Genomic DNA, 25,283 nt, shown 5'->3' with positions numbered 1-25,283 from the left:
TTTTATTAGATTCTTTGCATTCTGTATAAGTTAAGATGCTCTTGGCTGAATAATCCAAAAAAGTATCAGAACAAAGCTGTAAGGTATTGGTTGCTCAAGAAGACCTGTGTGGTTTAATATAGCCAAATTCATTTCACAAGATAGCTATAACAAATATTCATTCTCCCTTCACCAATAAAATGACTTTATTGTCACATTGGTAAACATACATACTGTCTGGATATCCACATAGCACCCTCACAAAAGATTCCCAGTGTACAACCAGGGAGCACTCAACTTGGTTATTAAGAACAGTGACAGGGAAGACAATGATGTGGTGTTACTGATTTAAGAAATGTATAAAAGGTAGGTCAACCGACTGGTAAGTGAAAAATGTACACATTTCCTTCCTGACCAGGCCATTGTTTGTGATACGGCGCTGCATTATTTTATGTCATTTTTTTCCCCCCACAAATAGAGATTTTTTTTCTTTGGTATTTGATTGCCTCAAATAAAAGTGTTTTTTATTTGAGGCGATCACATACCAAAGAAAAAAAATATTGTTTTTTTCTCAAGATGGTCTGTGTTAGACCATCTTGAGAAAAAAACAATATTTTTTACTTTTTGCTATTAAACATGTCCAGTAAAAAAACCCTTAAAAAATCAAATTTAGGCCAAAATGTATTCTGCTACATGTCTTTGCTAAAAAAAATTAAAAAAATCTCAATATGTGTAAAATAATTGGTTAACGTGAAAGTTATAGTTTCTACAAATGGCGGTATAGTTACTATATATTTTATATATATATATATATATATATATATATATATATATATATATATATATATATTAGTAATGGCATCAGTGTCTTTGAATCTCCAGAAACTGTACTGCTTGGGAAGGCATATATCATACAATGGTTCCCGAACATCCAGCACCCAGTATATTCAGCCTGTGTATAGGTAGCAAGATGTCTGCTATCCACGTCTGATGCTAGAACTTCGGATGCGCTCCACTGTCCGGAAACCATGTGACTGGAATTGTGTCACTAAGCCTCAATGTTTTTCAACTTAATTGGTCATCCTCAGGAAACGTCGGACATGGAGACATTTTGAAGTTTTGTCTTAAAAGGAACTACTGTTTTTAGGCGTAAGCTACCAACAAGTTAGCAGTGCTTTAATCTTATGTATGCCTGCACCTGAGACTTTGGTGACCTATAGAGAACCACCTCCTCCCAATGTGCCTTAGCCATGTGGCATTGTGGCTGAGGTACACTGATGTATTGTGGAAAGGTTCTGAGTTGCAATTGAAAAAATTTATGATGTGACTTAAAGGATAAGTTCACCTTCTGTAACATGTTAGGGTGTAAAAAGTTACTTTGGAGCAGTCCCTGGTGAGCGCTGTTGATCGCCCCTATGGTTCATTGATTCTTCCTGCTCTTCAGTAACTGTCTGCCTGTATGGAGGTCTGTACTATACTGTCTGTGTACAGCTGTACTGTGTCTGCAGGAGCCTGACATTGCACCCACTTTGCATTGCAGGTTGCAATGTAAAGAAAAAAAATGCACATTTTATTTTACCTGCAAAATCATGTGCAGGTATTTTATTTATAAAAAGTGAACTTGGCTTTTAATGAAAAAGAGAGAAATATAGAACTAACCTTCATGATGGACAAGGTACGTATTCTATTCTTGGACCTAATGGTGGCCATTGAAGGAGAGACTGTAATAAAACTTACCATAAGGTAGTGACGAATACACTTCTTCAGGCCTCTCATACAGGGCACCCTAAGAGGCCAATTCCTATGAATTTAACAAAACTGTACCTGCTTCAAGCACTTAATAGAGGAAGCCCTTGAAATGTATGTAAGGTTTAGAGAGAGAGGGGGTGCTTGCATAATTACAGGAAAGCAGGAATTACAGGAATTAAGAAGCAGGAAATAGGCATTTGAAGATGACAGGAAAAATGATTTGGCCCAAAAATGGAGGAAAAGCAGGTAATGTATGATCACTCAATGTGGGGCACAATGGCATGAGGTAAAGCAAATGTTGACAAAACATTGGCATATGCTGACACATTGTCCTCAAACGATTGATAGTAGCATGGCATGCCAAGAATCTGAGTGATCATTTGATGCAGTTTAGCTAAAAAAAAATCTGTGGTAGTAAAAGGGATGTTTGTACGAGAACACTGTCAAGTCTGCTCCAAGTGGACAAGACAAAGGAATGTACTAATGGGGACAGTACCAAGACATTTAAAATGGCTGTTTTATTAACTGTTCAGCTGATAAAGTGATGTTTATGCTGGGATGTCCATTCAAGAAATACTATGTGGGTAGAACCAAAGGTTAACTGAGTTATGATTGGGGAACACACCAAAAGTGTTAAAAGTAATGTCAAACATATCCTTCTAGCCCAAGTGGGGGGGGGGGGTTGAAAGTGAAGGAGATCTACGTGTTGAATTCAACCCCAAAAAAGGATGCTTTAAATCGGTTCTGCTACATAAAGAAAAAATATGGACTTGATCAGTACTGGTGTACTGACGTCTCATGTCTTGATGCCTTAAAACACCAGAACAGAACATATACAACCCCCCCAACTGACCCCCTTTTTTTAGAAAGTAGACAATCCAAGGTATTTAGTAAGAATCATGACAAGTTTTTTGAAGTTGTCATTTTTTTGTCACAATTTTTTGGAAAATGAAGAAATGATCTTTTTTTTTTTTCTTTTTACATATGGTCACTGGTGCAATGCAGTAGCGTCGTCATATCACTGGTGTGGTATTGAGTGGGGATACTGACTGGTGGCAGTATATAAATAAAAATGACAGCAGTCACGTGGTACCGGGACAGTGAGCAAAGCTGATGATAGATCGCCCAGCAGTACTAGACAGGGAGAATGTCGCATAATGTCTTCCAAGATCTAGAAAGCTCCCTCTCGGCCATTCATTGAAAATAGGGTGGGTGGGTGGGAAGCAGAAGTTTGGAACCTCGGAGCTGTAATTTGTAGATTGGAAGACTAAAGGGAAAACTGTGTTTTAGACCATAAAAGAGTGGTGTACTAAAGGAGAAAATTCAAGACTGACCCTCAAATGCAGTAAGTAAACAAAATTTCCGTTTATTAAATTATTTCTAAGATAGAATGCTTACTAAGTGTGAAGATAGTGTCAGTTCTGAAAAAGTGAAAAGATGGGTGTTTAAAATGTATTAAGAGTCATGATGGTCCCTACAAATTACAGAAAAATGTAAGCAGACATGAACCTTAAAGTGGAGTTCCAGGCTCCCCCAAAAAATTTTTAAAGTCAGCAGCTACAAATACTGAAGCTGCAGACTTTCAATATAAGGACACTTACCTGTCTAGTGATCTAGCGATCGATGTACTCACCCGAGCCGATTCTTCAATCTGCTTCGGGTGCAGGTGCCAGCATCTCAAGTAAGGGAGAAACCAGCAGCCATTTTCCTACCGTGCATGTGTGAAGTGTGCTGTGCTCTGTGCATGACCTATGAAGTGTCCCAGAAAGGTGCAGGGGAAGGAGGGGGGCTGAACTTACACAGAACTCCCCTCTCCCCTCCCCCCCCCCCCAAAAAAAAAATAAAGTGCCAAATGAGGCAGTGGAGGGGGGAAGATGCAATCAAGCGGAACTTCCCCTATGCGCAAAGTTCTAATTTAATGAGAGAGTTTTAAGAGAAAAAAGGTTTTTGAAAAGCAAAATTTCAGAAAAATGTCATGTTTAGCTTTAGAAGATTTAAAGTGGTTGTAACGGCTCAAGGTTTTTTACCTTCATGCATAGAATGCATGAAGGTTAAAATTCTTATGTGTGCAGCAGTGCCCCCAGCCCCTCAATACTTACCTGAGCCCCATCGCAATCCAGTAATGTGCATGATAGCCTCGGCTGTCCTGGGTCTCTGCCTCCTCATTGGCTCCTGCTGCTGTCAATTGCAGCCAGTCAGCCAATGAGGAGAGAGAGGGACAGGGCCAAGCCACGCCTCCATGCATGAATGGACACACAGAGCAGCAGCTCGAAAACATTCCTGCTCGGGTGCCCCCATAGCAAGCTGCTTTCTATGGGGGTACCCGACAGAAAGGAGCCAGGAGTGCCGACAGGGGACCCGAGAAGGGGAGGTTCGGAGCCATTCTATGTAAAACCGCTGCAAAGAGCAAGTAAGTATTTCATGTTTGTTATTTTACAAAAATAAAAAAATTAACCTTTAGTATCACTTTAATTAGGGGTAAAGGCAATGAAATTGCCAAGTTGTGAAAAGTTACAAAACCAGAAACTGACAATGCCAGTTTAAAATTGCATGCAGTTACTATAGAAGTATAGGAGAGCATTGATTGTGATCGGTTATCAGAAGAAAATGAGAAGTTGAAATTAAGAATTGATAAATTAGAGGGAAATTCACAGAAAAGCAGATATGCATCAAATATAAAATTCAGCCACTGTCCCTCGGTCCGGTGGTGTCTTCACCATGGCTGGTTTCACTGGTCGTTATCTCTCCTCTGCTCTGACATCCTTAGTGTGGGCACCTGGCTGTGACAGCTTGTGGCTTCACAGCTGGGTGCCCACTTCGCATGCGCCAGTAGCATTGCGCTTTGTGAATGGTCCCATAGTCTTCTGGGACTCGTCATGTGTCCCAGAACGCTATGGGGAGGGGGGAGGACAACTTCTGTTTCCGATCACTTTAGGCGCTCACACTGGAAGTGGGAGCGGGTACCTGTCAAATTCGGCTTTGTCCCCCGCTCCCCAAAAGTGCCAATCCTTACCAGGGAGCGGGGGACAAAGCATTAAAGTGGAGCATAAAACAATACAGGATTTTATTAATGACAATTAGCAACTCGCTTGTAATAGAGGGACAAGTGCGTATCACGGAGTGCTGATGAGCCGCCACATCCACAGGATATTATGCATGCAGGGGATCCAGCGCTCCAGCCTGGTGGATCCCCTGCATGCTTTACAGGTTGGGGATGCGGAGGCTCATCAAGCACTGTGTGATGAGCACTTGTCCCTCTATTACATGTGAGTTGCTAATTGTCATTAATAAAATCCTGTATAGTTTCATGCTGTACCCAAAGTAGCGCTCTTTGTTTTTTGTTTGTGTGTTACTGCAGAGATTGCTTCAAGTCTCTAACGAGCTACCTTTTAGTGCTGCCATACCATTTGTTAATCATCTGGGACTTGTGGTGCCTTTACTTGGTTCCCCTGAGTCTGCAAGATGCTGTTCCCTTCTTATGCACCACCTGTGCTACTTTTTTTTTTTTTTCTTTCTACTTTTTTTTTTTTTTTTTCTACTTTTTTTTTTTCCCCTCACCATGATGTGAACTTCCCAGATGTAGAAAGAGTGATGTAAAATGCTGTAGGAAATGGCCTTTGGATGAGAATTAAACAGATCTGTATCCAGCTAAAAAGGTTGTGAGAACCACAATCGGGCTCAGGGTAGGATTTCTGCTGCTGTTCCTAATTTTGAGATATGGATTGAGTGCACGCCGGAAAATAATTACATGGACAACTGTCCAGTACAACCACTTTCACATCATCTCATCTCTGTTTATTGCAGGGCGGTGCTTAACCTTTTATACATAGAGAACAATAGAGTACACGTCACTATTACGTATATACAGTCACATTCTAAAAGGCACATTTTGCTTGGTTGAAATATAGGAGAAATGTAGAAACTTGATGCTTGCTTCTCATCCCGTTATCTCTTCCCCCCTCACATTCCCAAAGTAAAAGGTCCTCTCAGTGCGAAGGGAGGGGTTGAGAGCATCGCTCTGAGCAAAACAAGTTAAGGAGGACTGCAAAGCCCAGCAGACAAAATATATATATATACGCACAACACATATATTTAGAAATATAAAAAAGTATAAAAGTAAATATGTATAAAATGTATATTTTAAACAGAAAACAGAATAGGCATTTTACCAAATCCATCACACAGCCTTTTAGAACTAGAGATATATTAAAAGAATTGTGTGTATTATTCGGTTTACGATCTGATGTCACTATACATGTGTAGTGTTCACCCTTAAAGGGGCCACTGAGAATATTCCCCAGTCCTCCCACAGTAGTACCGAGGCTGCCACAAGCACAATCCCATTCACACCGACGATTAAAGGATAAGTTCAGCTTTTGACAAAAAAAAAATTTCTTTTTTTTTTTTTCTTTTTTTTTTTTTTTTTTTTTTTTTTTTTGCAGGTAAAACGTGCATTTATTATTTTTTGTTGCAGGAGCCTTTAAAGCATTGCACCAGCGATTAGCAGATCACTGGTGTCATGCAGGTCTACTGCACACCTGTCAGTATATCTGCTTGCTTGTACGGAATGTACAGGCAAGCAGAGGTATTGACAGGAAGAATCAATGACTACCACTGCGCTCCACGGTGCAGTGTTAGTTCTATGAGAACTACAAGCTGACAGCCGCTAAGGCTGAACCCCACACGGCTGAGCTGTTTTTCAAAAGTGACAGCTAGTATGGGGAACTTCTCCCTGTACTGCTGTCGTAAGGAAGAGGGGGTGGAAGAATCAGGCAGCGGCTGCAGCATTGGGAATATTTTACATGTTTCACCTTAAAAACGTGGAACATGTAAAATGTTTCCAAAGCTGAATTTATCCTTTAAGGCTCAGCCTAGGGGATTTTTTTTTAGTATTTATTGCTGAAGAATTTTAACAGGAGAAGGGTTTAGGGTCACAGGATACTCCAGAATGATCAACAGCAAAAATGAGAGGATACATTTCTCACTAATAGCTGTTTTTCTGCAGGTAATGACCATTATATCTAGGACAGCAACAGTCCATATAGCAACCTCTGGCACTTGCTCAGCTATTAGTCCCCAAGAAGGTCTTTACTAGGTAATTCTCCAGACCCAGGAAGTCAGTGCAGTGTCTGATGTAGTCCTTAGGCAATCATCACTAGGCCCTCAACCCAGCAGCAATCTTTTGTCTCTCTGGTTATCTCCCAGGGGCAACAGCATTTGGAACCCTCCCTGAAGAGGAAAGAACAATCTATTCAGGCCTCCTGCACATTTATCACCTCCCCAGCCACCTTCGGGATGCCTTCTTTCAGGGATTGGCTGGGGAATGATAAATATTCAACTGATCAGTTAAATCTCACAGCCCTGTGTTCTGGAAATGTCTTCCAGAGGCAAGGGGGAGTAATCAAACTCAGCTCAGGAAACCGTAAGCAGACCTACACAATCAATCACTGCTCCATTCACTACATTTGGAATAAAAATTTAGCAGACTAAATAGAGAAGGGTGCTATACATAGAAATATCAGACAAATGCAAAATTGGTCTCCCTATGAGTTGTCACACAGGATTGCAACTGTGATGGAAGTCTTAGACTGTAATAGTCCTGTATTTGAGTGTGAAGGTGTGGTGCATAGGAGCATGATTTAAGAGGCTTTGGATAACTAGATCAAGGAGCATATTTTATCAATCATGCAAAATCCGCTTGATTTGAATGACATATTGTTAAAGCAGAGGTCCACTCTAAATTAAGAAAAATTTATGTCAGGAGCTACAAAAACTGTAGCTGCTGACTTTTAAAAAAACAGCCACTCACCTGTACCTCGATCCCGCAGTGTGCTCACACCAGCTAGGTTCACCAGCTGTCCTGTGACCCCAGCACCTGCATCTTCACTGTGGGCACCCCACTGTGACAGCTTGTGGCTTCACACTGTGCATGAGCGAGTAGTGCTGCGCTTTGTGAATGGTCCCGTAGTCTTCTGCGACCTGGACAGGGAGGGGGGAAGGATAACTTCCGCTTCCAATCGCAGCAGAAGTGGAAGCAAGTACCTGCCAAATTCGGGTACCCCCACCCCCTGCTCCCAAAGGTGCCAATCCTTAACAGGGATTGGGGGACGAAGCCATAAAGCAGAACTTCCCCTTTTGGGTGGATCTCTGCTTTAACTGCAGACTATTTATGGATAAAGTCAAATAAGGAGACTGTAAAATGATGTAGCACTGTTGATTAGGACAGATGCTGAATACAAAGATCAGCAGATAACCAGGTTTACCAGGGTAAAGACATGATCCTAATGTAATGTGCAAAACAAAGCTAAACTAAATAATAATATCCACGAACTGGATATGATTTTCTCAGTTAAAACAAGAATATGGCCATCTGAAAATGTAATATGATAAAATGAACAAAGATTGTGACAATGTTTCTTTTTTGTAAAATTATTTTTATTAGCAATTTTGCATACAGTATTACATACAGAATAACAGTACAAAACTGCAACTACAGGCACACAAAAACTTGTAGTCGCACAAAATACAAGAATGGAGGAAAATGCAAATCTTTTCAAACAGTTGACAGATACGCTGGGTACACACTAGAAGTTTATTTTTATTCAACCCAGCGGGCTGAATGAAAAAAAAAAAAACCTTAGAGATTGCTGTACTAACACAGATGATGTTAGAGCAGCAATCTCCCCTACTGTGCCTTTAGGTTCTGACAGGGGCCTGCTCCCCGCCAGAACACACTGATTAGCACTCACAGCCATTGGCTGTCTGCCATCGGATGCTGGTTGAACGTTGGTTTTCTGGCATGCCCATTCGACCCTACTGGCTGGCTTCTGTAGAACAGACAGCAGTACACATGGCCTGAAAGTCAGCCAGTTCCTGGCCAATTTTTGGCCCATGTGTACAAGACTATGGGAGAAAGTGGAGGTCCTCAAGATCGATTTTTGAATGCAAATTACATCTTTATGGCAGTGAGGGTAAATTCACATAAAACTAAAAAATTTAAATATTAGGTTTTTTTTCCAAATACAATGCTAATAAATTTTTTATGTCGTGCAGATTTGCTGAAGACGTGAATCTATGTGGTCATAAATATTCTTGCAAGTAAATTACAGCAGCATGAGAAGTCTACACATGTTGCCTGAACATTGTTTGCTAGTGGGGAGATAACAGTAAACCCTTGACAGATAAGCAAATTCATAATCTGTGCTGATACCACTATACAATCAATTACAAGGACTTTCAGAATTGTGAACTCTCAGTATTCATCAAGCAATGAATTGCACATTGTAAACTTTTTTTCCTCCCCTCTTTTCTGTTTTTTTTTCCCTCATTTTATTTTGCCTTAATAATTTGATTAATTTTTCATATCTTTGTTAAGATAAAGATAACTAGGGAGAAGAGATTGAATCTATAATCGTTATCATATGCGTATATGTGACACTGAAGATGAGATACTACACAATGGCTATGTATAGCATAATTTTACGAGTGTGATTTAAATTTTATGCTCAGAATTGGGAAATTGGGAAATTTTCTCTGCATTTATAACAGAGGTCAGTGAAATGTATTACTCTAATTTCAATTTTGTTGAATCAGTTGTTTATATTGTACTTTAGACTGTGACATATATCATCACAGGTATTTATATAGCACAGTCCATTTACACAGCGCTTTACACATATTGATTATACATTCACATCAGTCCCTGCCCTCAAGGAGCTTACAATCTAAAGTCCTTAACGCTTATTCATCCATGCACATAATAGGGCCGATTTAGACAATTTACCATCTTGTTTTTGGAGTGTGGGAGGAAACTCACATAGACAGAGCATGCAAACTCCATGCAGGTAGCACCATGGTTGGGATTCAAACCCACAACCCTATTGCTGCTAGGCACTTAGCCACTGTGCTGCCCATATATGGATGTAAACAGCTTTCTATCTTAATGTTGAAGGGATTGGCAAAAAAAATCTGCTCTTCCTCTGGAAAGATTTTATGGCATTATTGCCAAGCTGTTACTAAATACCGCCATGTGATCTTGTTCAGTGGAATGGGTGATTTCAGTAACTGCTCTTTAAATGCAATGTAGGTTGGAAAAGGGCCTACGATAAATGGCAAAAAGCAAATTGGAGCCAGGTGTCTAAGTCAATGCCTGCAGAATCAACCGAACTGGGATCTCTTCGCTCTATTCCCTCCCAACAGGTTCCCGTTCAGTGCAGGCAGAGCATGCCCAATTCTGTGTACGGGAACGATTTCCCATATGCACCTACATCTGACTTTTGGAAACATATTGTAAATAAAATGGTGCCACTTTATAAGTTCACATATGAATCCAGAGGATGGCCAAACAAATTCTCGGATCTATGACATCTGGAATGTGACCTGGTACTAACACGCAGCAAAATCCATCTCTACCATCAGGAGCTCTGGTGAATACCAGGTAGACCATGACAATTTGTTGCGATTCAGTTCTAGGGTAAAACGTGTGTGTGTGTTCCTGAATATACATGCATGGACAGATAGCAAGTCCATTTACACATTAATAGGAAGATCCTCAGGACTAGTAGATTAGAATTGGCAGACTCTTCCTCTGCTAATTCTGTTCAAATCTGTTATTGTTGATTATTTGTTGTGAACCTACAGCTGGTCTTAATTGGTGTTTTCAATAACTGCAGGTAGGCTCTTTTCATATTGTTCAAAGTGGTTGTAAAGGCTGAAGTTTTTTTGTTACCTGCATACATTCTATACATGAAGGTAAATAACCTGTGTACAGCAGCCCCCTCAGCTTTCCTAAAACTTACCTGAGCCCCATCACGATCCAGCTATGTGCACAAGAGTCTCAGATCTCTTGGGGCTCTTGCTCCTCATTGGCTGAGACAGCAGTGGGTACCATTGGCTCTTGCTGCTGTCAATCAGAGGCAGTGAGCCAATGAGGAGAGAGGGGGGCAGAAGTGCCGGCATGGGACCTGAGAAGAGGAGAATCAGGCTGCTCTGTGCAAAACTATTTCACAGCGCAGGTAAGCATAACATGTCAACATGTTATTTGTTATTTCTTTTTTTTTTTTTTTTTTAAAGATGCCTTTAATATCACTTTAACAACAAGGTCATATGTGTTTGATGAATTAATCAGCAACCTACTTATTAGTATATAAGGAAAATAAAGACTGTGTATATAAAGGGGAAGTTTTAACTGCTAAGTTAGGAGAGTATAACGGAAGGGATGGCCTAAGATAGAGGGTGCAAGAATGCATGAACTTACATGAAATACACGTGTTGTGTTCAAAATAATAGCAGTCAGACATCACTAACCTGATCAATCACTGTTTTTGGTAGAAATGATATTTCTACATGGCAAATAATTTACTAGCAGGTGTAGTAGAGTAATAGAAATCCAACAGACCCAACAGTCATGATATGCATGCTGCTGATTCTGTGTAATTGAATCACTAATTGAAAGGGGCATGTTCAAAATAATAGCAGTGTGGAGTTCTATTAGTGAGGTCATTCATTCTTTGAAAAACAGGTGGCAATTATTGCCCTTATTTAAGGAAAGAAGGCAGCAAATATTGTACATGCTGGTTACAGTGCATTTCTCTCTGAAATTCTGAGGAAAATGGGTCATTCCAGACATTGTTCAGAAGAACAGCGTACCTTGATTAAAAAGTTGATTGGAGAGGGGAAAACATATAAAGAAGTGCAGAAAATGATAGGCTGCTCAGCTAAAATGATCGCAAATGCTTTAAAATGGCAACCAAAACCTGAAAGACGTGAAAGAAAGCGAAACACTACCATTCGAATGGATAGAAGAATAGCCAAAATGGCAAGGACTCAGCCACCAATCAGCTCCAGGAAGATCAAAGAAGGTCTAAAGTTACCTGTGAGTACTGTTACAATTAAAAGATACCTATGTGAAGCCAAGCTATCTGCAAGAAGCCCCCGCAAAGTTCCACTGTTGAAAAAAAAGACATGTACTGAAGAGATTACAATTTGCCAAAGAGCACATTGACTGGTCTAAAGAGAAATGGCGCAACATTTTGTGGACTGATGAAAGTAAGATTGTTCTTTTTGGGTCTAGTGGCCCGGAGACAGTTTGTCAGACGATAACCAAACACTGAATTCAAGCCACAGTACACTGTGAAGACAGCGAAGCATGGTTGCGCAAGAATCATGATATGGGGATGTTTCTCATACTGTTGGGCCTATTTATCGCATACCAGGGATCATGGATCAGTTTGAATACATCAGAATATTTGAAGAGGTCATGCTGCCTTATGCTGAAGAGGAAATGCCCTTGAAATGGGTGTTCCAACAAGACTACGACCACAAACACACCAGTAAACGTGCAACATCTTGGTTCCAGACCAACAAGATTGACGTTATGGAGTGGCCAGCCCAATCCCCGGATCTTAATCCAATAGAAAATTTGTGTGGTGACATCAAAAATGCAGTTTCTGAGGCAAAACCAAGAAATAGAGAAGAACTGTGGAATGTAGTCCAATCATCCTGGGCTGGAATACCTGTTCACAGGTGCCAGAAGTTGGTTGACTCCATGCAACACAGATGTACAGCAGTTCTCAGAAACAGTGCTTATACAACTAAATATTAATTAAGTGATTCAAAGGAAAGCAAAATCTTCAAACATTTTTCAGTTTATATAGTGAATGTTTGAGTTTGTAAAGAAGAATACAAACACTGCTATTTTTTTGAACAGTCTAATATTCACTTTTCTTCAATTTTTTTAGAGGAACAACACAAATTTGATATATTTTTCTTCATGTTTTGATTTGGAATAGAATGTGTAGTGTTCCCAATGCATTTGTGTGTATGGAAATAAAAGCTATTAGAAGGATTTTGAGCTTTATTCACTTCTTTCAACACACTGCTATTATTTTGAACACAACTGTATATACAAAGTATATTGAACATGCATGCTAGATGTGTGGCATATCCATATGCTTTCTAAAAATACAGATGACAGAAGAACTGAATATACTGAAGGGGGCTTTGAAGGGTTCTGATTATATTATTTCGCATATACTCTGTTGGACTTGTCATCTGTTTCTGGGATCCAATAAATGCCACACATTTTGGAATAGAACCAAGGTTGACTGACAATTTATTTTTTGTAGGAAGCTGCGTTCTATACACACAGTGTATGTCTCCCATTTCACACAATAAACGCTAACAGTACCAGTAGATGAGCTCCTGATATATAAGGATTCCTTGTGCAAACATCTAGAGGCCTTACTTAAAGCCCTGTTTACTCTGGTGGGGGTAACTCTGCAACCAGCAATTGCGCCCAGTGCATCACGAGAGAGGGATCCTGCTAGTGGGGATAAAGAAGACAGCAAAAACCTGGAAGATTTTCCATGTACTCTTAGTTTCTCACAAGTGTAATAAAAGCGCCACACCCTTACTACTTTAAAGCAGCAATTTCACCTCAAAGAAACCAAATACATTTCTTAGTGCTATAACTTAAATAAAGGAATGCGCTAAAACCACAATATGGATACCTACCTTATGGATGGTTGTGTAGTTATTGATCATCACACCTGAGAAGTTGATTTATTGCATCTGCTCCCAGAGCAAACAGCGTTTTTTGCTGATCTAGAGATTGATCAGCATGGAGCTCTGGTGAGTTACCCAACTTTACTTTGGTGGTGGATTTTGGCACAATTTCTTTGAGAGCACCTGAATTTGAAAAGGATTTGTTTGGACATTTGAAGAAATTCAGAATTGGACAATTTTTATATTCACAAATTTAATTATTTAAATTACTTATGCACTAAAAAATAGTTTTGCACATAATTTTGATATTTTTTTATATTAATTGAGAATAGATATATCTTTTGCACTAATGTTTCTACACTAAATTAGGAATAGTTTGTGGTTTTAGCGCATTCCTTTATTTAAGTTAAACTCTTAGTTTCTCACTGGATGTTTTGAAGGACTACATTATTATTATTATTATTATTATTATTATACAGTATTTATAAAGCGCCAATAGTTCGCTCAGCGCTGTACATTACAAAGGGGGACAGAACATGTGACAGAACAATACCAATACAATGCAAAACATGAGGGGATTGAGGGCCCTGCTCTTTCAAGCTTTCAATAACTTTCTCTTTTAGGGGACTTTTCTGTACACATGGGCTGAAGTGTTGGTCAGCAGAATTACCCTGCCTGTTGAACATTAACCTTTTCAAGGGAAACCTTTGTTTGGTCCTGCTTTGAATGAATATTTCCAGAAGGAGACTGTGGATAAGAGTACCCTGTTATTGCATACATGTTTTTACATGTTTGCATGTTTCTCCTGCTTCCAAAATCCATTCCTTTTGCCAGTCTCAGGCCTCCATCTTAAACACAAGCCGCCGGTCCCAGTTTAACAAGAAGACAGACTCAAAGCCCTCTAGGTCTGGGGACAATTCTCTTCACAATGAAGAAGTGCCCCCAGTCGCTCAGGTGTAGAGATGTTTGCGGGGCTTCGTTGAGATTTGGCAAGAGGAGATTGCAAATGAGTGGGTTCGCAACATAGTGGCTCACAGATAGAGGCTGTGATTTCTGAGCCTTCCTTCATTGGGCTTTATGCTTTCAAATGTTTTTTGAATCCACAAAAAAGATTTGCTCAATTACATGCTGTCTGAATTTGCAGAAGGTGTCCATAATCCCAACAAGTGACTGGAATATTTAAGTCTGAGCCTGTATACTATCCAGGCAAGAGTGATCCTCCCTCTGAACAAATGTTTTGCCCTGAGGGCTCGGATGGACTTGCTCAAGACTCCCTAAATTGCTTTTGCATGAGAATTCTGGGAAATATATTAGCCTCCTTCAAGGCAGTGCCCTTTGCCCAGTTTCATTCCAGGCTCCTTCAATGGAATGTCTTAGTAGTATGGAACAGGAGTACAACCCTGATGGATTTACATCGCAGCACGAGATTGTCTCTGAACTGGTAGATCTCCTCACAGATGCTGTGATTGTGTACAATCATTCAGTCCAGTAGATTTGGTCACCGCAAGAGAGATTGTTGCCCATCAACATTCTGTAACTGAGGGCGATTTGCTATAGCCTGCTGCATTGGTCGGTGACACTGAAGGGCCTTCTTGTAAGGATTCGGCTAGAAAACCCCACAGTGGCCCAGAATAACAGACACTGCCATGGCAGTGGCATACATAAATCATCAAGGAGGCAAAAGAACTTAGGTTGCTCTGTAGGAAGTGGATCTCATCCTGTCTTTGGCAGAAATTCACATTTCCACACTGTTCACATTCCACATTCTCAGCCGTCAACAACTGTCTCCAGGGGAGCGGGCTCTTCATCCAGAAATGTTCAAGGAACTCTGCTGACAGTAGGGAACTCCAGATATGTATCTACTGATGTCCATGTGGACCCCTCCGAATCATCCTGACTTCCTGTCACAAGATCCAATCTTCCATCCTTGTTTACAGTCACTGGCTTTGACAGCATTGCTGTTGATCCCAAGGTCCTGAGGGACAGGGGAGTCTCTGAATCGCTCATTCGTAACCTACTGAAGGCTAGGAACGTGACTTAAAGGAAGATTCACAACAGGACTTAGAAGCTCTGTTTGACCTGGTGTGAGTCTTAGGAATTTATAGAAGTACAGCCAAAGCTTGCCCCTGTAGTCCTGGGACAGTAGAAAGAAATCCACACACTGAGCACATCTTGGAAAGCAAACACACCAAGGTACTTTAAAAGGTGAGATTTTTTAAGATTTCTTTTTGCTACAAATACACTGTTAGTGGCTGCACTGGTCTGGAGATACTTCCACTGGTATGGAGGTTACCAGGGACACTGTAACTTGTGTGGATAAGGATTAGGAAGTGTGTTGTTGGCTGCATTGGTCTGGCGACACTGGGACTGGTGTGCCTAGTAATCATGAACACTGTTGCTGGCTTAAATTGGGAGTAACTAGTGTCTAGGCCATCAGGAACACTGTTGCTGGCTGCAATTTTCTGGTGACACTGCCACTGGTATGGAGGCGAACGGAACACTGACTGGTGTGCCTGGAGATCAAGAACATTGTTGCTTGCTGCACTGGTCTGGTGACAATGGAACTTGTGTGGTGGCGATCTGAACACTGTTGCTGGCTGCACTGGTCTGATGACAAGGGCACGGGTGTGACAGCAATCAAAGGCACCGTTTGTGGCTGCACTGGTCTGCAGACACTGCCACTAGTGTGGAGGTGATAAAGGACACTGTGACTAGTGTGGCTAGCGATCAGAAACACTGTCGCTGGATTAATCTGGATCTGCGGACACTGGCAATGGTGTGGTGATCAACAAAGGAAATTCTGGCTGGCTGCACTGGTCTGGCGACACTGGGACCTGTGTGGTGGAGATCTGGAATACTGTTGCTGGCTGATCTGGTCTGGTGACAAAGGCACTGGTGTGACAGCAATCAAATACACTGTTGCTGGCTGCACTGGTCTGGAGACACTGCCACTAGTATGGAGACAATAAAGGACACTGTGACTAGTGTGGCTAGGGATCAGAAACACTGTTGCTGGATTAAACTGGATCTGCAGACACTGGCAATGGTGTGGTGATGAGCAAAGGAAATTATGGCTGGCTGCACTGGTCTGGTGTCACTGTTACTAGTGTGGCTAGCGATCAGGGACACTGTGGCTAGCTCTGCATACTGTAAAGAAAAGCTATTGCAGATCACTGATAGGAAACACTCTGCAAACTGTAGCTTTTGTTTACATGTATGATCACACTGAATAGTATGGTGACAGGTCTTCAATACCGACAGAAGAAATTGCATTTTGACTGTGTTTATTGTACCCAAAACACAATGTAATGAAATTAAGATATTTTAAAGAAGTAAAGCACAATCTTTAAAAAAATTCCTGCCATAGTAAGTAACCTAAACTTTGATGGATTTTGGTGGTTGAAAATATTTGTTGGTGGTTCAACCCTTATAATGACTACTTGGAATGGGAATCAAAACTGCCTGATGCCATTTTATTTGTATTTATAGTTAAATTTGAAACATGACTGTGCTAGTCAGCAGTGCCTTTGACCACCAGAGGGCACTTTGTTGGAAACAGCTCTGAGACACAGCACCTCCCAGCAACTTCTGTTTATCTCTCTCCGGAATTTTCCCATAAGTCAAAGCATTTTTTTTGGCAATCGTTATATTTTAAAGGTATTTAACCCAGAAACAAAACATTATTATAATGCAACTTACCAGAGGAAAAAAATAAGTCAGCAGCTACAAATACCGCAGCTGTCAACTTTTAACAAACAGGTACTTGGCAGGCCAGGAGTCATTTGTTAAAAGTCAACAGCTGCAGTATTTGATACTGATATGGACAGTGCTAATGTGTTAGGAATGTAAAGGATGCCCCATCGTTTGATGGAAATGAAAATTATCAACCTACAGAGTACTGAATTCAAAGACACCCTGAAAATCAAAGAGAAAAAATTATGCAGCAGGCTAGTCTATTTTGATGAAATTTCATTTTCATTGCAGCAACTCAAAATGGTACTTAGTAGTTTGTATGGCCCCCACGTGCTTGTATGCACGCCTGACAACGTCGGGGCATGCTCCTAATAAGATGACAGATGGTTTCCTGGGGTATTTCCTCCCAGATCTGGACCAGGGCATCACTGAGCTCCTGGACAGTCTGAGTTGCAATCTGGCAGCGTCGGATGGACCAAAACATATTCCAGAGGTGTTCTATTGGATTTAGGTCAGGCGACCGTGGGGGGCCATTCAATGGTATCAATTCTTTCATCCTTCAGGAACTGCCTGCATACTCTTGCCACATGAGGCTGGGCATTGTCGTGCAGCAGGAGGAACCCAGGACCCACTGCACCAGCATAAGGTTTGACAATGAGTCCAAGGATTTCCCCCCCCGATATCTACTGACAGTCAGGGTGCCAATGTCTAGGCTGTAGAGGTCTGCGCGTCCCTCCCTGGATATGCCTCCCTAGACCATCACTGACCCACCACCAAAACGGTCATTCTGAATGATGTTACACCCTTTCACATCTGCTCAGGGTGAACCTGCTCTCATCTGTGAAAAACACAGGGTGCCAGTGGTGGATCTGCCAATTGTGATGTTCAATGGCAAATGCCAATTGAGCTCTATGGTGCCAGGCAGTGAACACAGGGCCCACTAGAGGGCATCGGACCCTCAGGCCACCCTCATGAAGTCTGTTTCTGATTGTTTGGTCAGAGACACATTCACACCAGTGGCCTGCTGGAGGTGATTTTGTAGGGCTCTGGCAGTGCTCATCCTGTTCCTCCTTGCAAAAAAGAGCAGATAGCAGTCCTGCTGATGTGTTAAGGACATTCTACAGCCCTGTCCAGCTCTCCTAGAGTAACTTCCTGGCTCCTGGAATCTCCTCCATGCTCAAGACTGTGCTGGGAGACACAGCAAACCTTCTAGCAATGGCACGTATTGATGTGTCATCCTGGAGGAGTTGGACTGCCTGAGCAACCTCTGTAGGGTCCAGGTATCACCTCATGATACCAGTAGTGACACTGACCCTAGCCAAATGCAAAACTAGTAAAGAATAGTCAGAAACGATGAGTAGGGAAACCGTCGTCAGCGGTCTCCCTGTACAACCATTCCTGTTTTGGGTGTCATCTCATTGTTGCCTATCTAGTGCACCTGTTGTTAATTTAATTAACACCAAAGCAGCTGAAACAGACTAACATTGACTTCATGCTATACTCTGATTAAAAAGTGTTCCTTTAATTGTTTTGAGCACTGTGTGTATATACATAATTTTATAAAGCACTATGCCCATGTGTTGTGTATTCCATTACCTACACATGTCTGCTTTTGCTACATATAGTGTATGTTCCTCCCTGTGTCTATACTACTGCATAACATCCTCAGTGGCTGTCTTCCAGTTTGATATAAACAAGCATGTCTATATTTACCTGCTGTGTGCAGTGGTTGTGTAGAGCAGATCCTCCTCTTCTTGGGTCCCCCGCCTGCACTTCTGGCCCCTCGTTGCCGTCAGGTGCCCCCACAGCAAGCAGCTTGCTATGGGGCACCCGCTACTCCATCTGTCCATTCATACAGGAGCCATAACTCGACTCCACCTCTCTCTCTTCTCATTGGCTGTGATTGACAGCACTGAGAGCCAATTGCTTCTGTCTCAGCCAACAAGGAGAGGAAGTGCTGGGATAACCAAGACTCCGGTGCACATCGCTGGATCAAAAGGGGGGCTTAGGCAAGTATTGGGGGGAGATGCTGCACAGAGATTTTTTTTAACCTTCATGCATAGAATGCCTGAAGGTAAAAAAAAATATTGGACCTTTAACTGCAGCATTGCCTGAACAGAAAAAGTTGCATAGTTATCCCACTCCCTTCCACCCTCACCTCCATTTACCAAACTCGTCTTACTACAATCCCACAATGCATAACTAATGTAGGGAAAAAACCCCCCAAACTTTAGCTTTCAACTGTAATAGATTGGTGGTTACCAATCATTAGAGGAGGTGGCTGCGTGTTTTTTTTTTTCTTCGGTTTCTTTCCACCTGGTAAACTGTCCAGTAATACACCTGTATTTGAATGCCCACACTGTGGATGAATGTGCACAGGGGCACATTTGGCCTGCAGCCTTGTTAATCTGGAAGAGGGGGGGGGGGGGTAGCTAGGGGTAGATTAGTGTGATGGCTATGGTAAAATGCCTATTTGGTTTCCTGTTGAATATATACATCTCTACTTTTATATTTCTAAATGTTTTGTATGAATATGTGTTGTGTGTATATCTTTGCCTGCTGGTCTTTCTAGTCCTCCTTAACTCAAAAATAGCTGCTCAGCAACCCCTCCCATCGAGTGAACTTGAGAACAAAGAAAATATTTCTTTCCAAGATAAGACTTAGAAGATCACACCTATAATCTGAAGGACGATTGTTTTTGTGTAAAATGACCAAAGACTAATAAAATACTAATGCTGCTCTCACATGACTTTTGCATCATCTTGCATATATAAACTCACTTTCTCATTCCAATAAATTAGAAGTATTCACAGACTGAAGTCGTGTGTGTGTGTGTAAGTGTGGGTTTTCTTCAAGTGCGCGCACTACAAAGCATGATTAATTAGGACAGGAACAAATAATCACCAGACCCTTCGTCCGCACTAAATCACTAGCAGATTTTGAAACACTGAAACAACAGTTTTATTCCTTTTTGGGATAAAAGGTTAACATAAATAAAGCGCTGATCACTGTAAGCATCCCTTTCCATGGTAAATTGTGTGTCTCAACCCTCTAATTGTGACAGCTGCTGGAGAGTTGGTTTCATTGAAAAACAGCAACCGCACTCCCTGGATCATCAGGCAAAAAAAGAAACGCGAATACACATCACATCTAAGAATTGGTAAACTGAAATATAAGAAATGTTTGCTTTTGGGTTTAACACAGCTTTAAAGTCCATTCACCCCAGCTGCTCTATTATAACAGTGCCTGGTGTGTTGGCTGGTAGGATCACTACACTGTTCTCTTTTCATTTCTTTTAAACAAACTTTATTGAAATGTCACACAGACATTTCCTAAAATTGATTAGTCACTGCATGGTGCACTGGAAATAAAAAAAAAAAGCGCATGCACTACTTTTTTTCTTCAGCACATGCATGCACACTGCCACAATGCAGTGCTGTTAATGCACAGGAGACAACACATTTTGCCTTTTCATGCAGTAGGACTGGGCTGGAATGACCTCTAAGCACAGTCCCACCACATCTGGGAGTGAATGGACCCTTAAAGTAGAGTTCATCATTTTTGTGTTTATTAAAAGTCAGCAGCTACATAAACTGTAGCTAATTACTTTTAATAAACACAAACTCACCTGTCCCAGAGCTCAGAGATGTACTCACCCACGCCATCCCTTCTCTCCCCAATGCCAGCATCTCAATGGTGGTCACCAGGCTGTGACAGCTTGCAGGTTCACAGTCAGATGCCCACTGTACGTGAGTCACGCTGCACATCCTGATTGGTCTGGAAGTCTTCTGGGACTTGCAGTATCCCAAAAGACTGCAGGAGGAAGGAGGGGCACCAAACTTCCAGCTCACTTCACCACCTGTCAAAACCAGGTAGTAAGCATGTGCATTTCATTTTCTATTCGGTATTAAAAAAAAAAACCACAACAATAGAAAGTAAAAGAATAGAAGAGAATACAGTAGAAAAGAGTAAAAACAGAGCAAAATAGAAAAGAAAATCAAAAGAATAGAAGAATCAATTAGAATAGAAAAATCAAAGACTAGAAGATATAGTAAAAGAGCACAATAGAACAGAAAATGAAAATAGAACAGAAACAATTAAACTAGAGAATCATAGAACAGCATAGAAAAATAGAATAGAAAGAATATACCTGCCTTCTGAAATTCGAATTCAAAACAGAATACATTAGAATATAAAATACAAAACGAATAGATTAGAAAAAAAAAAAAGACTAAAATACTTTGCAAAAAAATTGCAAACTACGCTATGGTGACATGAGTAGTGATCAAAGGCACTGAAAATTTTGCCGAAATAAAATTTCAAATACGGTCACGCAAGTCTTCATATAGCCTACATACCATCAAAAATCACATATGGATTATGGAGTGTAACATTAGGATTAGGTTCAAATCTGTTAGAATTGTTTTTGAATCTGTTGGAAATTTCTGATTTGGTAGAATTAGCACAAAACTAAATTCCAAAAAACAAATCTAACTAAAACTTGTTCATTTTGCACGTCTACCAGGTATCCGCTCCCCCCTAAAAAGTGATAAATGTGGCAATGGAGTGGAGGCGGGGCAAACAGTCGGAGTTTCCACTTTTGGGTGGAACTCCACTTTAAAAAAGGAACACTTAAGAAGATCCTAACATTTTAGAACTATAAATGCTATACATCACTGTAAAGTGCAGTAACAAAAGCTAGAACTGAAATTCCATTAGTTGATCTGGTTTGTTGTAATTTTGTATATCATGGACATTTGCCCCTTTTTTTTGCCAAACAGGACCTACCAATCCTCAAGTTTGTCTAAATACATTTCTGGTATGCCACTTTATAAAGCAACAATATAATGTTTTGTAGAATTGCTGTAACTTTAGGTCCCATACACACTTGGTGTGTGCAAAGGTACACCATCCGCTACCGCTCTGGGCAGTCTGTCAAACTCTGTGAGAGGCTGACAGCTGCTGGGGCTGGACGGGACACCTAGCAGTACCTAATGTACTGCAGACTTTGTTTTTCTGAGCATTGGTCCCTGACATGTACCATCCTAAAAACATTAGTATTACTCGGTGCACCATCCAACCACAACAGCTGTCAGCCTCTCAGTTTAACTGATCACTGACAGCAGGGCTGGAGGTGCACCTGTGCCCTCTCCCACAAAGGCCAGAGCCTCTTGCATTGGGACTAAACAGTGTGCATGGGGGGCTGAATTTAAAATCAGTGCTTGAACTCCAGACGAAGGTCTATACCAACGCTGGGACAAGGATCTCAGTCAATTCTATCACAGTCAACATCCTAATATTGCAAATTTGAGGATCACAAGTTGGAGCTAGTGGTAAAAGGCTTAATAAAAATAAAAAAATAAATAAAGTACGGTCCCTGGAACTCTTACACAGTTGAGACAGATTTCCAATCTTTGACAAGTTTAACAAATGGAGCAACATGCAACTGATTCATGGAACTGTCAGTAAGGTGTCCCTTAAAATGGTTGTACCTCAGCATCCTATAACTTACTCCAACAGGGAAGAGGTCTTATTTACCTTACTCTACTCACCACTATAGCAGTATTTAATAAATTTGTTGCAGCCATAGTGCTATAATGTACGAGGTGTCTCACATAAGATCTACCTGAATTTAAAGTGGTTGTAAAAGGCTTTTTTTTTTTTTTTTAACTTCATGCATGCACTACTCCCCCCACAGCCCACCCTAATACCTACCTGAGCCCCATCAATCCAGCAATGAGCACAGGAGCATCAGTTCTCCCAAGTCTCTCTCCTCATTGGCTGAGGCACAGCAGCAAGAGCTATTGGCTCCCATTGCTGTCGCACAGCTGTGAGGAGGGAACACACACACGAACACACACCCCCAGAGCAAGCAGCTTGCTGTGGGTCTACTCAGCTGGAGGGGGGCTGCAAGGAGCCAGAAGGATCAGGGCTGCTGTATTCAAATACATTACACAAAGCAGGTAGGAATGACTTCTTTTTTTTTTTTAAACACACACCTGAGCCTTTAACCACTCGGCAACCGCGCTATAGCCAAATAACAGTTACAGCACAGTTGTCCAGTTCTAGGAGGGCATCACATGACATCCTCCCCAAACACGCTCCCAGCGGCATACACCCAGCGATTGGTGACCTACGGACACAGCTGATCAGGTGATGTGATCAAAGGCCAATCACAGTGGCCTTTTACCACGTAATCAGCCGAGTCCAATGACAACAGAGCACCGGGTAAATGCAGTCGCTGGTTATCCGCTGCACTCTCCTCACGCTGTCACAGCGTAAGGAAAGTACTGGCGATAACCGGCAATTGTCAGAAAACCGATCAGAGCTGCATATATTTGTGCCTCATCAGTAAAGGAGAAAAAAAATTACCAGTTTGCAAAATTTAATAGAAACAAAAAAGGAAATTGTTTTGCTTTATTTTTTGCGCTATAAACAAAAAAAGAAAAAAAAAAAAACCCAGTGGCAATTAAATTCCACCAAAATAAAGCTCTATTTATGTGAAAAAAAGTCATATGGGTACAATGTTGCATGACCATGCAATTGTTATTCAAAGTGCGACAGCACTGAAAATTGGCCTGGGCAGGAAGGGGGTATAAATGCCCGGTAGGCAAGTGGTTAATATCACGAACACAAAATAGAAAACTGTTGCATGACTTTCATGAATTTGGTGCAGGACTTTGTAATACAGCCATATCACCAAAAAAAAAAAAAAAAATAAAGTTGCAAATGTTTTATTAAATAATCCTCAGTATGTACACAAGCCAGGATTTCAGTAGTATTGTGATCCATTTGATATGTAATCTGGGCGGGCAGGAGTATAAGGTCCCTTTCACACAAATGTTTCTGAAAAACGGGCAGGCAGACCTGATCAGAACCTCTATTCTATGAAGCAGTGGGTGTAAACCAATGTGTCCATTTACACCAGCCGCCATCCGATCTGATCCAGAGACAGATGGGGCACTCCCCTTCCGTCCATCAGATCAAATGGGATGGCAGTCAGAAAGAAAAGAAAAAGAAAAAAAAAAAAAAAAAAAAGAAGGAAGGACAGGCAGTCCATTTCAATAGAGGACATGGACCTGTCATCTGCTTGCTCAGTGGGGGATCAGCAGAGAGATCCACCAGCTGAGCAAGAGGATCTGCCCCATGTGAAAGGGGCCCCAATTTCTGATGTGGCCACAAAGCATCATGTATACAGGTGAAACTCAAAAAATTAGAATATCGTGCAAAAGTTAATTTCAGTAATGCAACTTAAAAAGGTGAAATATAGACTCATTACATGCAAAGCAAGATAGTTCAAGCCATGATTTGTCATAAAAGTGTGATGATTATGGCTTACAGCTCATGAAAACCCCAAATCCACAATCTCAAAAAATTAGAATATTGTAAAAAGGTGCAATATTCTAGGCTCAAAGTATCTCACTCTAATCAGCCAGTTAAGCCATAACACCTGCAAAGGGTTCCTGAGCCTTTAAATGGTCTCAGTCTGGTTCAGTAGGAATCACAATCATGGGAAAGACTGCTGACCTGACAGTTGTGCAGAAAACCATCATTGACACCCTCCATAAGGAGGGAAAGCCTCAAAAGGTAATTGCAAAAGTTGGATGCTCCCAAAGTGCTGTATCAAAGCACATTAATAGAAAAGTTATGTGGAAGGGAAAAATGTGGAAGAAAAAAGGTGCACAAGCAGCAGGGATGACCGCAGCCTGGAGAGGATTGTCAGGAAAAGGCCATTCAAAGTGTTGGGGACTTTCACAAGGAGTGGACTGAGGCTGGAGTCAGTGCATCAAGAGCCACTACAGACAGATCCTGGACATGGGCTTCAAATGTATTCCTCGGCAAGCCGCTCATGAACAACGAACAAACAACGTCAGAAGCGTCTTATCTGGGCTAAAGAAAAACAGACCTGGTCTGTTGCTCAGTGGTCCAAAGTCCTCTTTCCTGATGAGAGCAACTTTTGCATCTCATTTGGAAACCAAGGACCCAGAGTATGGAGGAAGAATGGAGAGGCACACACTGCAAGATGCTTGAAGTCCAGTGTGACGTTTCCACAGTGTGTTGATTTGGGGAGCCATGTCATCTGCTGGTGTTGGTCCACTGTGCTTCTTTAAGTCCAGGGTCAACGCAGCCATCTACCAGATTTGGGAGCACTTCATGCTTCTGCAGATGAGCTTTATGGGGATGCGGACTTCATTTTCCAGCAGGACTTGGCACCTGCCCACACTGCCAAAAGAACCAAAGACCGATTCAATGACCATGGGATTACTGTGCTTGATTTGCACAGATATTCACCTGACCTGAACCCCATAGAGAATCTATGGGGAATTGCCAAGAGAAAGATGAGATATGAGACCGAA

This window comes from Staurois parvus, unplaced genomic scaffold (genome assembly GCF_062004578.1).
Source record: "Staurois parvus isolate SC_StPar_1 unplaced genomic scaffold, SC_StPar_1.0 ptg000006l, whole genome shotgun sequence".
Lineage (NCBI taxonomy): Eukaryota > Metazoa > Chordata > Amphibia > Anura > Ranidae > Staurois > Staurois parvus.
The sequence above is the reverse complement of the archived record's forward strand: the minus strand, read 5'-3'. Positions refer to the sequence as shown.